This window comes from Megascapheus bottae, chromosome 10 (assembly GCF_031878675.1).
Source record: "Megascapheus bottae isolate mThoBot1 chromosome 10, mThoBot2.hap1, whole genome shotgun sequence".
Classification (NCBI taxonomy): domain Eukaryota; kingdom Metazoa; phylum Chordata; class Mammalia; order Rodentia; family Geomyidae; genus Megascapheus; species Megascapheus bottae.
The window spans coordinates 51,854,504-51,869,817 of NC_143518.1; the positions used below are offsets into that span (position 1 = coordinate 51,854,504).

Sequence of the window (15,314 nt, forward strand, 5' to 3'; positions counted from 1 at the left end):
ATCAATGAAGAAAGAAACTAAAGGTATCAGATGATGGAAAGACTTCCCATGTTCCTGAATCTGTAGAATCAATGTGAAAATGGCTCTACTATCAAGAGCCATCAATGTTTCAATGCAATTCCAATTGAAATTCAAATGACATTCTTTACAGAAATTTAAAAAACAAAATCAATCTTAAACTCTAAGTTCATATAGAATTACAAAAAAAACTCTTAATTTCTAAGTGAAAAGAGCAACTGGGAAGTAACACAATAGCTGACAAGGAACTATACTGCAGAGTCATAGTAGTAAGTACAGCATGCTACTGGTTTTCATACCTGCTTGAAAAGACAGGTAGATCAACAGAACAATAAAGAAGACCCAGGAATAGACCCAGCAGTGACGTCATTTTTTAAATGAAGGAGAATAAAATATACACTGGAGACAAGACAGCCTCTTCAACAAAGGTGCTGGAAAAAAATGGATGTCCACATGTAGAAGAATGAAACTAGATACTGTCTCTCATCTACACTATTAACAATTCAAAATAGATAAAGGATCTTAATATAAGACCTGAACCTGAAACTACAACAGAAAAGAATAGAAAAAAATAGAACCTATTAACACGGGCCATAACTTCTTAGCTAGAACTCTGGTAGCTCAGGAATAAGGACTGACACACAGAATGGCATCAAACTAAAATGCTTCTACACCACAAAAAAAGTAGTCACTGGCCTACAGAGGCAACTTACAGAATGGGATAAAAATGATTGCCAGATATTTATCTGACAAGCAAGTAATAATCAGAGTATAAAGGATTATTTAAAAAAAAAACCTAAACACTTTTACGAACACCCAATAAGCAAATGAACTAAACAGTTCTCAAAAGCAGTACAAATAACCAATAAACAAGTGAAGAAATATTCACTATCCTTGTCAGAATGACTAGCAACATGAACATAACAAATGCTGGCAAAAATGTGGTGGAAAATGATTTTTTTATTGTAGGGATAATGTATAGAGGGGTTACAGTTATATTTGTCAGGTAGTAGGTACGTTAGTTCACACACTAATACCCTTTTTCATGTTTTTGTCCCCAGGAAAAATGAATTCTTACACACTACTGGTGGTAATATAAACTAGTAACACCCACTCTAGAAAGCAATATAAACATTCCTTACAAATCTAAAAGTAGAACAACCATATACATACCACCAGTCAGTGAACAGTCAGACTATACTAGATTCATGCAATAGAATACTCTCAAGATGCCTAACAATTTACATAGATCTCCAGGACATCTAATCCTAAGAGCATATACTGTATAGATAACATTCCTTAAATTATTAACTTCAAGCCACATAATGGTTGCTAGGAATGAAAAATATTCATGTAGGATACCATAGAGGTGTGTTTATCAAGTAAGAGATTTACTTATAGGAATTCGTAGTAAGGATTAGAAAGACAAGGTCTTAAATATGTTAAAGGAATCTGACCAAATCAAATATTAAAATGTATCACAAAGCCACTAAGATGTTTTCAACAGCTACTAAGCCATCAAAACATACTAAAAAGATGACATGAACAAAAGGATAGGATAGTAATATAGAGCAGTAAGTTCACCATCATCCAATATATCAACTAACTAACTAAATATATATATATATATATATATGAAAAAGAAGGCATTTCAAATCAGTGAAGAACAAATAAAATTTGAAAATTCAGATCACTTATAGACTGGAAGCCGGGAACCTCGTTCTCTTTCCCGTCTTGCAAGACAGCGAGTGAACAGGCTGGACACTAAGAAGAAGGCCACTGCTGAGGCCAGTAAATCCGGGGAAGGGATGCCTCACTGCCACTGGAACCCGCTGCTGGCCAGAGGAGCTGGCAGACTCTCCGGCTGGCTCTGTAGTCCAGAAAAGCCATGTACAGGAGGAGCTAGTCGGCAGCTGCGTCCACAGTTGCAAACCCCCTGGTGGACAGGCTGACAGCAGGGCTTCCAGCCCAGGCGTGTACCTCTGTCCCTAAATCACATCAGAAATCTGTCACTGCCACCTCCACAAAAATGGGTATCAGCGAGGTGACAACCCCCCAATGCCTCCCTCCCCAGGCCGGATCTTCCACACAGAAAAAGAGACATGCCAGCCTCCGGAGCAGAGCAGGGCTGAGCTTCAGAAAGCTGTGCACTGGCAGATTCCACCCCAAATCCACGCTGTTCCTCAGCGCCAGGATCTCTTCTTGCACTCACCAATGGAATTTATCCTCACAAAACAGTGTTCTGAACTAACCACAGCCTAATTAAATCAGGTATACATTTTTTTTAATTCAATAAACTCAATAAATGTGCTGTCAGCTCTAGGGATAGCAATTCAATGTGATTTTTATTGTTTCCCTAATGTTTGTTTCCCAAAATGTATGACAGTGAGTGTATGCATATTTAAAAATCAAAAAACACATTTTTCATATATTAACATATGAAAAAATAAGTAAATTAAGTAGGATTAAAGGAGAAAATTTAACTATTAACATATAAATATAAGTGGGGCACCAGTGGCTCATGCTTATAATCCTATCTGAGGGTTATAGTTCAAAGTCAACCCAAGAAGGAAAGTCAGTGAGAATCTCATCTCCAATTAATCACTCCCCACCTCCAACCCCCCCCCCAAAAAAAGCTGGAGCCAGGTGAGGTGGCCCAGGACTATAATCTTAGCTACTCAGGAGGCTGAGATTAAGGTTCAAAGCTAGCCCAGGCACTAAAAAGTCCGTGAGACTTTTATCTCCAATTAACCACTAGAAAATGGGAAGTGGTACTATGGCTCAGAGTAGGACAGTAGCCTTGAGCTGAAGAGCTCAGGAACAAGGCCCAGGCCCAAAGTTCAAGTCCCACAACCGAAGGAAAAAAAAAAGCTGGAATTGGAGCTGTGGCTCAACTCGTGGAGCCCTAGCCTTGAGAAAGTCCAAGGACAGTGCTCAAGCCCTGAGCTCAAGCCCAGGACTGGCAAAAAAAAAAAAAAAAAAAAAGACTAAGAATATTCTCTGACACAGTTTATTTCTGGGAACTTCCTGTCAATAAACAGGCTTTTCTTTCCAAAGAATTATTCAGGACAATTAAAACATTTAAATGAAGTAAGCCAGACTCAAAGGAACTTAGGCTCAATAGTTTCCCTCATTCATCATAATCAGTAGAAACCTTGGGCTCTACGAGCAGAAAACTGCATAAGGCCATGTAGTATGAAGCTAATTGAAAGGACCTCCAGAATATTGAAACAAAAGCCATATAACGAATGCTTGTTGTCCTTAATGTACTATGTTGTCTCTCATCTCCTTTGCTATCCCTTGGTTATCTCATATTGTTACAGTATCTCACTTTGTTATCTGATATATTGAATTTATTTGTATTTGGTTATTTGAAATTTGATAGGGAAGGGGGGAAAACCAAGACGGGTAGGGTGTATGGGGGGGAGGTTAATGGGTACCAAGACATGTGAAAGGGTATCAATGTATGTGAATTAATTCACCTTCTATCTGGCAAATATCATGTAACCCTTTTACTAATTACAATAAAAAAATTTTTTTTAAAAATCGGAATAGTGAACAAACTAGTTTAAATTTAAGTCACTGTTCTAAAATTGATTTTATCACAGAGATTCTACCTTACTTCTATTTATATTCATAACATACTTTGGGAAATTCAGTTTTAAGAAAGTATTAAATATGGCACTAGGGCTAAAATTTAAAGATATATGAAGGCCTCCAGGATATTGAAACAAAAGCCATATAACGAATGATTGTTGTCCTTAATGTACTATGTTATCTCTCATCTCCTTTGCTATCCCTTGGGTATCTCATATTGTTACAGTATCTCACTTTGTTATCTGATATATTGAATTTATTTGTATTTGGTTATTTGAAATTTGATAGGGAAGGGGGGAAAACCAAGACGGGGGGTGGGTAGTAGGGGGGGAGGGTAATGGGTACCAAGACATGTGAAAGGGTATCAATGTATGTGAATTAATGCACCTTCTATCTGGCAAATATCATGTAACCCTTTTATTAATTACAATAAAAAATATATAAAAAAATAAAACATTTAAATGTTTTGTGCTCCAACATTATTACTAATATAATTCATATATTTTAAATCCAAAAACAGACTGGTTGCTAATAATAAACAATACTCACACAACAAAATATCATACTATCATAAAATATCCTCAACATCATCAGATAAATAAGAAAATAAAATGAAAAATGGTTAATATCAGAACATACTCAAAGTAAATAGATAAGTAAAAATTCAGATTACAAAAGTATCTTGGTTTTGGCCCAGCGGTATGTGCTTGTCTAGTATGCATAGCCCTGGGTTCAATTCCTTCCACATACCTAAAAAAAGCCGGGGGTGGTGCTGTGGCTCAAGGAGTAGAGTTCTAGCCTTGAGAAAGCCCAAGGACAGTGTTCAGGCCGTGAGTTCAAGCCCTATGACTGGCAAAAAACATCTTGTCATTATTAAAGTTTTTATACAGAATATTGTATTTAACAACAAATTTCACTTGTTAAAATGATAAATATTTAAGAAAGTTGCTTTTCTTCTTAAACAGAGAATGCAGATCACAGCAAGACTTGAGAAGCCATTATGTTGTCAGCACTGGTGGCTCATATCTGTAATCCTAGCTACCCAAGAGGCTGAGATCTGGTTTGAAGCCAGCCCAAGCAGAAAAGTCTGTGAGATTCCTATCTCTAATAAACTACGCAGAAAAAAATCCAGAAGTGGTACTGTTGCTCAAGTGGTAGAGGACTAGCCTTGAAGAAAAGAAGCTGAAGGATAGGACCAGGTACTGATTGAAACCCCAGGATTGGCAAAAAGAAAAAGAAAAGAAACTATTACATGATACAACAAACTCTACAGCCTTCAGTATACTAATTTTCTAACTTTCAACACGATCATGACAACCTCTGAAGTAGCTCCAGAGAACTCTCCCAAATCAGAACACCACTAAAAAGAAATCCACCTCTATCAGGTATTCTCACAGTTTGAATGTATTTTATAAAATGGAGGGGGGGGAGAGGAGAGAAAGGAGCACACAGAAGAATGAATTCTATCTACAACAGAACGTAGATTCCACAACACATAATTCATTTATAACAACTAAAAAGAAAACAGATGGAAGGTTTGACGATACAACTCATTTATTTTTTTCATATATTTTTATTGTAATTAATAGAAGGGTTACATGATATTCACCAGATAGAAGGTGCATTAATTCACATACATTGATACCCTTTCTCATGTCTTGGTCCCCATTTCCCTCCCCCCCAACCCCACCCCTCATCTTGTTTTCCCCCCTTCCCTATCCAATTTCAAATAACTAAATACGCATTTATCCAATATATCAGGTAACAAAGTGAGATACTGTAACAATATGAGATAACCAAGGGACAGCAAAAGAGATGAGAGATAACATAGTACATTAAGGACAACAATCATTCGTTATATGGCTTTTGTTTCAATATCCTGGAGGTCCTTTCATTTACCGTCGTACTATATGACCTTATGTATCAAGGTTTTGCTCTATTGCAAATCTCTGCTAGGAGAGCCCAAGGTTTCTACTAATTATGACAAATGAGGGAAACCATTGAGCCTAAGTTCCTTTGAGTCTGGCTTACTTCACTTAATATGATTTTTTCTAAGTCTTTCCATTTCCTAATAAATGGGGTGATGTCGTTCTTTCTGACAGCAGCATAGAATTCCATTGTGTATAAATACCACATCTTGTTGATCCACTCATCAACTGAGGGACATCTAGGTTGGTTCCATATCTTTGCTATGGTAAATAGTGCTGCAATGAACATTGTTGTGCTAGTGCATTTAGTATTCCTTGTTTCTGGACACTTGGATAAATGCCTAGTAGTGGAATTGCTGGGTTATAGGGGAGTTCTATGTTTAATCTTTTGAGGAACTGCCATACTGCTTTCCATAGTGGTTGAACAAGTTTGCACTCCCACCAACAGTGTAGTAGTGATCCCTCCTGGCCACATCCCCTCCAGCACCTGTTGTTATTAGTATTCTTGAACCTGGCCATTCTAACTGGAGTGAGGTGGAATCTTACAGTTGTTTTGATTTGCATTTCTTTTATGACCAGAGATGTTGAGCATTTCTTCATGTGTCTATAGGCCATTTTTGTTTCTTCTTCAGAGAAGACTCTCTTTAAGTCTTTGGCCCATCTTTTAATGGGATGGTTGTTACTTTGGAGATTAGTTTTGGAGTGATTCAATTTTTTGAGCTTGATACAACTCATTTATAAAAACTGCTTTATATGGAAAATTTATTTGTAACATACTGTAAATGAAACTAATTTCATACTCATGGCTTTAATTGTGTCAAAAAATCAGATAATGTGATTGGTATATACTGAGATGGGAATATAAAAATAAATATACAAACATATCAATATTTTTCAATGACTGCTCTGGGAATTTAAAGCAATCAAAATTTCAAGAATTAAATTTAATCAGCACACATGTGGAAAACATGCTATTTACCTAATATTTTCATATTAGCCATTAGATGGCACTATCTATCTACTAGTTAACATAACTATCTTAAACTCCAGTTTTTCCCACATGCTTAGAATATAAAATAGGTTCACCTTTAAGTGATAGAGTATGCATTATCTTTTGCTATTATTAGGGTTTTTAAATTTTTTTATCTCAAAGGTGATATACAGAGGGGTTACAGTTGCATAAGTCAGGTAATGAGTCCATTTCCTTTCTAAGTATAGCCCCTCCCTCTTTCTCTCCCAGTTTTTCCCCTCCTATGCCTCCCTTCCTCTCAGCCCAAGCTGAATAATTCATTTCCAACATAGTACGTAATGTCACTGATGAAATGGTCATCCTTAGTCTTACTGTTTCTGTGCTTCCTCAGATAAACTTATATATAAGACAAAGGGTACAGAAATCAAAGACAGTGACAAAAGGGAATAAACCAAACGTGGAAGGGGGGCACAAAACCACAAACAGTAAAATAAAAACCTCTTCTTTCCATTTGCTGGAGTTCATTTCAATAAGCACTATTTTATATGATTATATGTACATAGTCATTGAGTCCTGTGATCCTCTCCTAAAAATATCCTTCTTTGTTCTCACTGTGTGAATGTTTAGACTGCTGTTTAATTAACCATGTCCAAGTTGACTATTTGTCTTCCATTATCCATTGGGTTTACTTGTAGATTTTATAGACACATTCTAATTATCACAAACGAGGGAAACCATGCAGCCTGTTTCTTTGGGTTACTTCACTTGTATAATTTTTTTTCTGAGTCTTTCCATTTCTTTATCAATGTGGCAATGTGTTCTTTCCGATGGAAGCATAGAATTCCATTGTATACGTATGCCACAATTTCTTGATCCATGCACTCATCCAGGGGCATCTGGGTTGATTCCATATCTTGGCTATGGTAAACATTACTGCAATGGTGCCGGCAGAATTGACTAAACACGTGTAGAAAACTGAAGTTACATCCTTATATATCACCTTGCACCAGATTCGATTCAAACAGATCTAAGACCTCAATGCAGACCAGATACACCAAAAATATTACAGGAAGGGCCAGGGGAAACACTACAGTTCGCTGACACAGGTTAAGACTTCCTAAGTAAAGATCCAGAATCACAACAATTTTTTTTAAAAAGACTAAATAAATGAATTTGCATCAGTCTGAATAGTTTCTGCATGACAAAGGACATAGTTAGCAAAATAAATAGAAAGCCCACACAATGAGAGAAGATTTTTACTAGGTATGCATCAGACAAGGGTCTCATATCTAAAATATACATAAGGCTCAAAAGTTAAACTCCCCAAAACAAATCCTCAATGAAACAACTCAATTAATAAGTAGGCTAAAGACATAATTTTTCTCTAAAGAAAAATTAAGAATGGCCAATAGAAACATGAAGAGATGTTTGGCATGCAAATCAAAACAAGATTGAAAATCTATTTCACCTCAGTGAGAATGCCTGCTACCAAGAAAAGTAACAATAATAGATGCTGGCAGGGATGTGACCAAAAGGGAATGCTATGACACTGCTGGTGGGAATGTAAACTTGTTCAACTACTCTGGAAAGCAGTCTTCAAAAGACTAAAACAGAGCTTCCATATGAGCCAGCAATCCTACGCCTGGATATTTATCCAAATGATCACAAACCAGGCTTTTTTTTTTTTTTTCTTTTCCCGTAGTGGGGCTTGAACACTTGGGTCTGGACACTGTTCCTGAGTGCTTAAGCTCAAGCCCTGCACTTTACTCCTTGAGCCATAGCACCACTTCTGATAGTTAACTGAAGATAAGAGTCTCATGGATTTTAGTGCCCAGGCTGGATTTGATTCACGATTCTCAGATCTCAGCCTCCTGAGTAGCTAGGATTACAGGTGTGAGCCATCAGCATCCGGTAAACCAGGACTTTTTAAAGCCATCAGCGCAACCAGATTTATTAGTTTGCTTTCAAATAAAGAATAATACAAAAATGATACATTTTTATCATTTATAGATTGTTAAAACTTGAATGTCATTCAGAAATAATCTGTTCAAAAGTGTAACTATCAAATATCTTAAGGATAGCTATCCTTACATTATTAACTTTTCATTCATAAATCTATAATGTCCAACTTTTCATTCTTTTTTTTTTTTTGCCAATCCTGGGGCTTAAACTCAGGACCTGAGCACTGTCCTTGGGCTTTCTCAAGGCTAGAGCTCTACCACTTGAGCCACAGCACCACTTCTGGCTTTTTTCTATGTGTGTGGTACCAAGTAATCGAACCCTGGCCTTCATGCATGCCACGCAAGCACTCTACCACTAGGCCAAACTCCTGGCCCCTAACCAATTTTTAATTCTTAATAAACAAATTCATCTTTTCTTTTCAATAAAATTGTATCATATCCTTTTCTCTAATCCAGGACTCTCTCCTTCATAGTTTCCTAGTCTCACTAATTACATCTGCGCTCTAGATATTTGTATAGACTATTTAAGAATCAAGCATGACCCCATTGTGATAATCACTTTTCCATTTCCAGTTAAGAATAACAAAGTTATTTTACTGAAAATTCTTACCCATAGGCCATGATTACAAAAACCATTTACCAAATAAAGCAAACCAGAAGTCTAAAATTCGGAATTCCATCTTTTTCTCTTATTTGATATAACACATTAATACTTAGGTTATTTTTACCCCATTCTTGTCCTTTATACATAAGTATATTATGCATGTATAATTTATGTTACATACATAAACAGTTGAGTCCATACAGTGTGTATTGTGAATAGTGTTTAAAAGCACAAAATTTCAGATAATATAATGATTTCAATTCCTTTGATTTACACCAAATAGCAAAATTACAGGGCAAAGCTATAGCTATATTGTAATTTTTAAGGCACATAAACAAGTTATGTGAGTTTATGAACTCAAATTTTTTGACAGTCCTGGGGCTTGAACTCAGGGCCTGATCACTGTCCTTGGGCTTTCTCAAGGCTAGAGCTCTACCACGTGAGCCACAGCACCATTTCCAGCTTTTTCTATGTATGTGGTACCGAGGAATCAAGTCTAGGTCTTTGTGCATGTTAGGCAAGCACTCTACCACTAGACCAAACTCCTGGCTCCTGAACTCAAATTTTAACCAAGAGTTGTATATGAACTCATAATATACATTGTTTTGTCTTTTTTATAATAGCCACTGTATTAGGATTCAGGTTTATCTCACTGTACTCTTAACTTTGTTTCTCTGATTATATAGTATTATTCCATATATACTTACTATTGTATGTCTTTTCTTATAAAATCTTTCTTTGGATATATTAATTTGTATTAGATTATTTGATTTTGTGCAACTGAATTATCTGAATTCTTCTTGTCAACTAGCCTCTAACCACCCCTGAGACAGGGTTTGCAAATGTTTTCTCTTATATTGCTTGTTTCTTTACTATTATTTGTCATACAGAAACTATTTTAGGTATGATTACACTTATAATTTTTATTTTTCTCATGTGCTCTTCAGGTTTTACCTTTACAATTATCTAATCAGAAAAATGCCTTGAAATCTTCCCTCTCTTCTTAATATTGTGGTATTTTAGGTTTAAGTCTTGTTTTTTTGTTTTGTTTTTTTGCCAGTCCTGGGCTTGAGCTCAGGGCCTGAGCACTGTCCTTGGACTTTCTCAAGGCTAGAGTTCTACCACTTGAGCCTCAGCACCACTTCTGGCTTTTTTCTATGTATGTGGTACCGAGGAATCGAACCCGGGTCTTCATGCATGCCAGGCAAGCACTTTAACCACTAGGCCAAACTCCCGGCCCTAGGTTTGAGTCTTATATTTGCACTCTTTAGTAAATTTTGATGTCAATTTTAATGTGGTCACAAAAACATGTTTATTCTTCTGTAAATGAATACCCAGTTTTCCCAATGTTACAAATTGAGAAAACTGTTCTTGCAAAAGAGAACTGTGTTCATGTTAATTTTCCCTAGCCAACTAGGTTGCAAATTTGTCAGTTTATTTATTTATTTATTTATTTATTTATTTATTTTTGCCAGTCCTGGACTTGAGTTCAGGGCCTCAGCACTGTCCTTGGACTTTCTCAAGGCTAGAGCTCTACCACTTGAGCCACAGTACTACTTCCAGCTTTTTTCTATGTACATGGTTCCAATGAATGGAACCCGGGTTGTGGTGCATAGGCAAGCACTCTATACCACTAGGCCAAACTCCCAGTCCCAGTTTATTTATTTTTTTACTATTCTGTTCCATTTCCCTCCTAGATTCATTCTGTATAATTTTTTTTTTTGGGGGGGGGTCATGGGCTTGAACTCGGCCTGGGCATTGTCCCTGAGCTCTTCAGCTCAAGGCTACCATTCTACCCTTGAGCCAAGCCCCACTACCTATTTTCTAGAGGTTACTTGAAGATAAGATCTCAGCCTCCTGAGTAGCTAGGATTACAGGCATGAACCAATGCGCCCAGCTACATTCTGTATAATTTTCTATGGAATAAAATACATAACAAGAAAAAAAAAGAAAGAAAAGAAGAGAAAAGAGAAAACAGTACTTTTAGAGAGTAATATTGCAGAGAAAGGCAGGATATAGTGAAGTTTCCTCACTTGTTGGCTGTCCATTTTTGTTAGAATTACTTGAGTCTCATCGTATCACCTTCATAGTGTATTATTTTGTCCTGTTTCCTGTACTTCACCTTCAGATGCTAAGAGTCTGCTTTTCTCGCTGAGTGCCTACAATAAATAACGTATAGCAGCATCAATTTGGAATACAAAACTAAAAATAACCAGCATGAGTCAATGTGGTAGGCTCCTTCCTCTGGGTATACATAAACCTGTCATTAAGAAGTTCAAAGATGATAAGAGTGAATCAAATAAAATATAGTTCCATGATTTCTACCTTCTATTAAATTGTAAATGAAAGTGTCACTTTAATTATAGTAGCAAAAGCCCTATTCTTTGCTACCATCAAGCTCTATAAATGTTCGGCCTAATTGAAATTCCTTGAACTAGGGGAAAAAAAGGCTTAAAATGTATGCCAGCAGTTATAAAAAAAAAAACTTGATCCCTTCAATTAAGGTCTATTATTAGCACTGCCTAGAAGTCACTGCGATATACCAAAAAAAAAAAAAAACTATATCTAGGAACCAGAAAAAAATATAAAATGATATATAAGGGAGAACTATATTGCAACTTCAAAAAACCATTTTGCAGATAATTGTATGTGTTTACAGGGTACAGTGTAATGGTTTCATACATTTATCCACTATGTGTTAACATCTCCAGATACTTAGCCGTTAGCCATTACACCAAACAGTTATCGAATGTGATGAAAACATTCGCAATCCTCGGTTCTGACTATGTTGGATGATACTACACAGTACTCATGCATAACCGCCCTCCACCCTTGAACTCAAACGCCACACGAGTGTCCATCCATCTGACGGCTCAGGCGCCTACGTGAATAACACGAGCAGCACACAGCTCGCACGTGCTAGAAAAACTGATCCCATTCGGAGCAGAATAAAGTGGGATGCTGCAGTTTCATAACACCTCTCAGGCAGAGTGTGTAAAACTTACAAATCGTTATTTCTGGAATTTTCTATTTAATATTTTCTGACCTTGCTTGATCACAGGTAATTTTAAAAAAAACTGTTAATTTGAACTAGGATTTATCTGAAAGCTTAGTCACTATCCTTATCTAGCCCTGCAAATAGCAAATACAATAACAAACTAAGAAAGTTTATTTTTTCAGATACTTAGTCTTTTACTCCCTTCCCCCAATATTTCTACAAGAGAGAAGGACCTGGGACAAAGCTAAGTAGCTGAGAAGGAAAGTCTGAGGGTATGAACAGTAAAAGATGAAAATATAACTGAATTTTTATTTACAAAACAAGAGCAGCTAACTAACAGGCAAAAGAGCAAATGCATAAACTCTCCTACTAGCCATAAACTTGGAGGTACAAAGCTAGGTTCAACCCTCTCTCCTGCTCTACTAACCACAATCACACTAGCTATTCTCTCCAAAATTTACTTCATCTCTATGCCTCACATTTTCTAATATCAAGTTACACTATCCTAATAAAACTGCATATTAAAACAAGAAACTATCAGAATTGAACAGATACATTATGTATCTAGCCCCATAATGTGTAAGTCTACCACTGCTATATACCCTGTGGCCCTCTGTGTCTGGCTTCTTTTAATTAGTATGTGTTTTCAAGGCTAATCCATATTGTTGTTTGGATCAATACTTTATTCTTTCTTTTTTAAATTTTTTTATTATTTCTAGGGCTGGGAGCATGGCTTAGTGGTAGAGTGCTTGCCTAGCATACACGATTGGGTTCGATTCCTTGGTACCACATACACTGAAAAAAAGCCAGATGTGGTGCTGTGATTCAAGTGGTAGACCTCTAGCCTTGAAGAAAGCCCAAGGACAGTGCTCAGGCCCAGAGTTCAAGCCGCAGGACTGGCAATTTTTTTTTAATTAAATTGGCATTATTTTTATTTGGAAATGCTAAAAACAGAGGGCTACAGTTATGTAAGTCGGGCAATGAGTACATTTCCTTTCTAATGAATGAATAAGATACTACATTGATTATATATTTTCTTTACTCCATTCACCAAGTGATAGGAATTTGTTGTTTTTACCACTATGAATATAGCAGCTATTTGAACATTCATGCATAAGTTTGTGTATAATCATATGATTTTACTTCTCTTCAAGTCTCTTGGGTATAATCATAGCATAATGATTAATTTAGATAATAACTCTATGTTTAACTTTTGGGGAAACTTTCAGCCTGTTTTCTGAAATAGCTGCACCATACTAACAATATATGAGAGTTTTGTTTTCTTTGTATCCTTACCAACACTTATTATTGATAGCAGGGTTTCTTTTGGGGGCTTTTTTTGTTGTTGTTTGTTTGTCTTTATCAGTCATGGGGCTTGACCTCTGGGCCTGGGCACTGTCCCTGCGTTCTCTTGCTCAAAGCTAGGGCTCTACCACTTGAGCCAAGCACCACTTTTGGTTTTCTAGTGGTTAACTGGAGATAGGAGTCTCACGGACTTTTGTGTCCAGGCTGTCTTTGAGCCACAATCTTCAGATCTCAGCCTCCTGAGTAGCTAACAGGAGTAGTTTACAGGAGTGAACCTCCAGCACCTGGCTCTGATAGCATTTTTAAGTTATTTTTGGTCAGGCATTTAGAAAAAGATTAGTGAGTATCCTTTGGTTTCTATTTTATTTATTTTTCCTTAGAAGCTGCAAAAATACATAACTGGAAGGGATTAAACAAAACAAACTTCCTGTAGATAATATAACTATACAGATAAACTAAAATATCTAAAGAAATTTTGAATGGTTTATCCATATGGCTATATATATATATATATGGTGAATACACAGAAAGTTCATTATAATTCTCTTTCCTTTATTATAGCAACAAAAATGATATATCTAAGCATAAGCCTAACAAAAAGACCGGAAAAACCCTTCTAAAACATTTCCTAAACTTCACTGAAAAGCATCAAACAAATATCTTGCTGTGCCAAGTTCAACAGTAAGTCTAAAGAGTCAATTGACCTAAAGATTCAATGCAAATGCCCATTAAATTCCCCCAAAGAGCTATTAAACGCTTTGGCAAGATGATTCTAAAATTTACATGAAAAATTGAAGGCCTAGAAATAATTGATGAACATTACTGAAGAAGAAAAATAAGACAGCTAATAACAATCCCAAAGCTTTAACCTCACAGCTTCCCACACCACCCTCTTAGGGGATCCTGACCCTCTACACAATGCCTGGCTTTCCAGCCTTTCCTCTGAAATGGGTGTCTCCCTGAGCCCACAGCTACCAGTCATACAGATGACAGCAAGATGTGCCAAGAGCTCAACCAGCAGCAGGGTCCCTTTGGGCCACTTTCGGAGTAGCATCTTAGTATCTGGGTGGCTGAGCGCTGTGAAACCAATGCCTGGGGAGACAACTCTCTAGAGAGCCCTGGTCCCTGGAGTGTCCCAGAGGCATTCTCTTCTTAAGGGCAAGTCTTTGAAATGTGTTTATCCGGCTGGGAGTTTGGCCTAATGGTAGCATGCACAAAGACCCAGGTTCAATTCCTTGGTATCACATACATAGAAAAAGCCAGAAGTGGTGAGGTGGCTCAGGGTAGAATTCTAGCCTTGAAGAAAGGCCCCCCCCCCCAAAAAAAAGAAAAGAAAAGAAATGTGCTTATCCTTTTAACCCTCTTGGTCCTATGACAGGTGGGACCTAGCCAGGTGCTTAGATATCCTCAAGGCATCTTTCAGATTGTCCTAATACAAAGTGAGTGACCTCTTTCTACTGGCTCTAATCTATTTAAAACTATACCTTCTGGCTGGGAGTTTGGCCTAGTGGTTAAAGTGCTTGCCTAGCATGCATGAGGACCCGGGTTCGATTCCTCAGTACCACATACATAGAAAAAAGCCGGAAGTGGTGCTGAGGCTCAAGTGATAGAGCTCTAGCCTTGAGAAAGTCCAAGGACAGTGCTCAGGCCCTGAGCTCAAGCCCAGGACTGGCAAAAAAAACAAAAAAACAAAAACTATACCTTCTTTGTCTCTAACTTTAAACCAACTCTTTTAACAGTCAAACTTCATACTTTCCAAATAAATATAAAATTTTTAAAAGAGAAATGTCACCCCCCATGTTCAACCCTAGGGTCTTGAACTTACAAGTTATTTGTTTATTAAGAATAGAATACAGAAAGTCTAACATCTCTTACCTAGTAAGACCGTATTACTAAGATAGCCTTTCTCTCCAGAACTCTGACTGTTTTATTC

At 37.0% G+C, this 15,314-nt stretch overlaps 1 protein-coding gene across 7 annotated transcripts in view; it reads right to left on the reverse strand.

The window, feature by feature from the left end:
• Syt14 (synaptotagmin 14) overlaps positions 1–15,314 on the reverse strand; it is a 132,205-nt gene that overhangs the window by 97,944 nt on the left and 18,947 nt on the right. For 2 of the 7 annotated variants that reach the window (XM_090341260.1, XM_090341262.1), the window contains one exon: positions 11,112–11,237. The exons of the other annotated variants lie outside the window; for them this stretch is intronic. The gene's annotated coding sequence lies outside the window, so the exon portion shown is untranslated. The remainder of the gene's footprint in view (positions 1–11,111; positions 11,238–15,314) is intronic. 7 annotated transcript variants of the gene reach the window in all.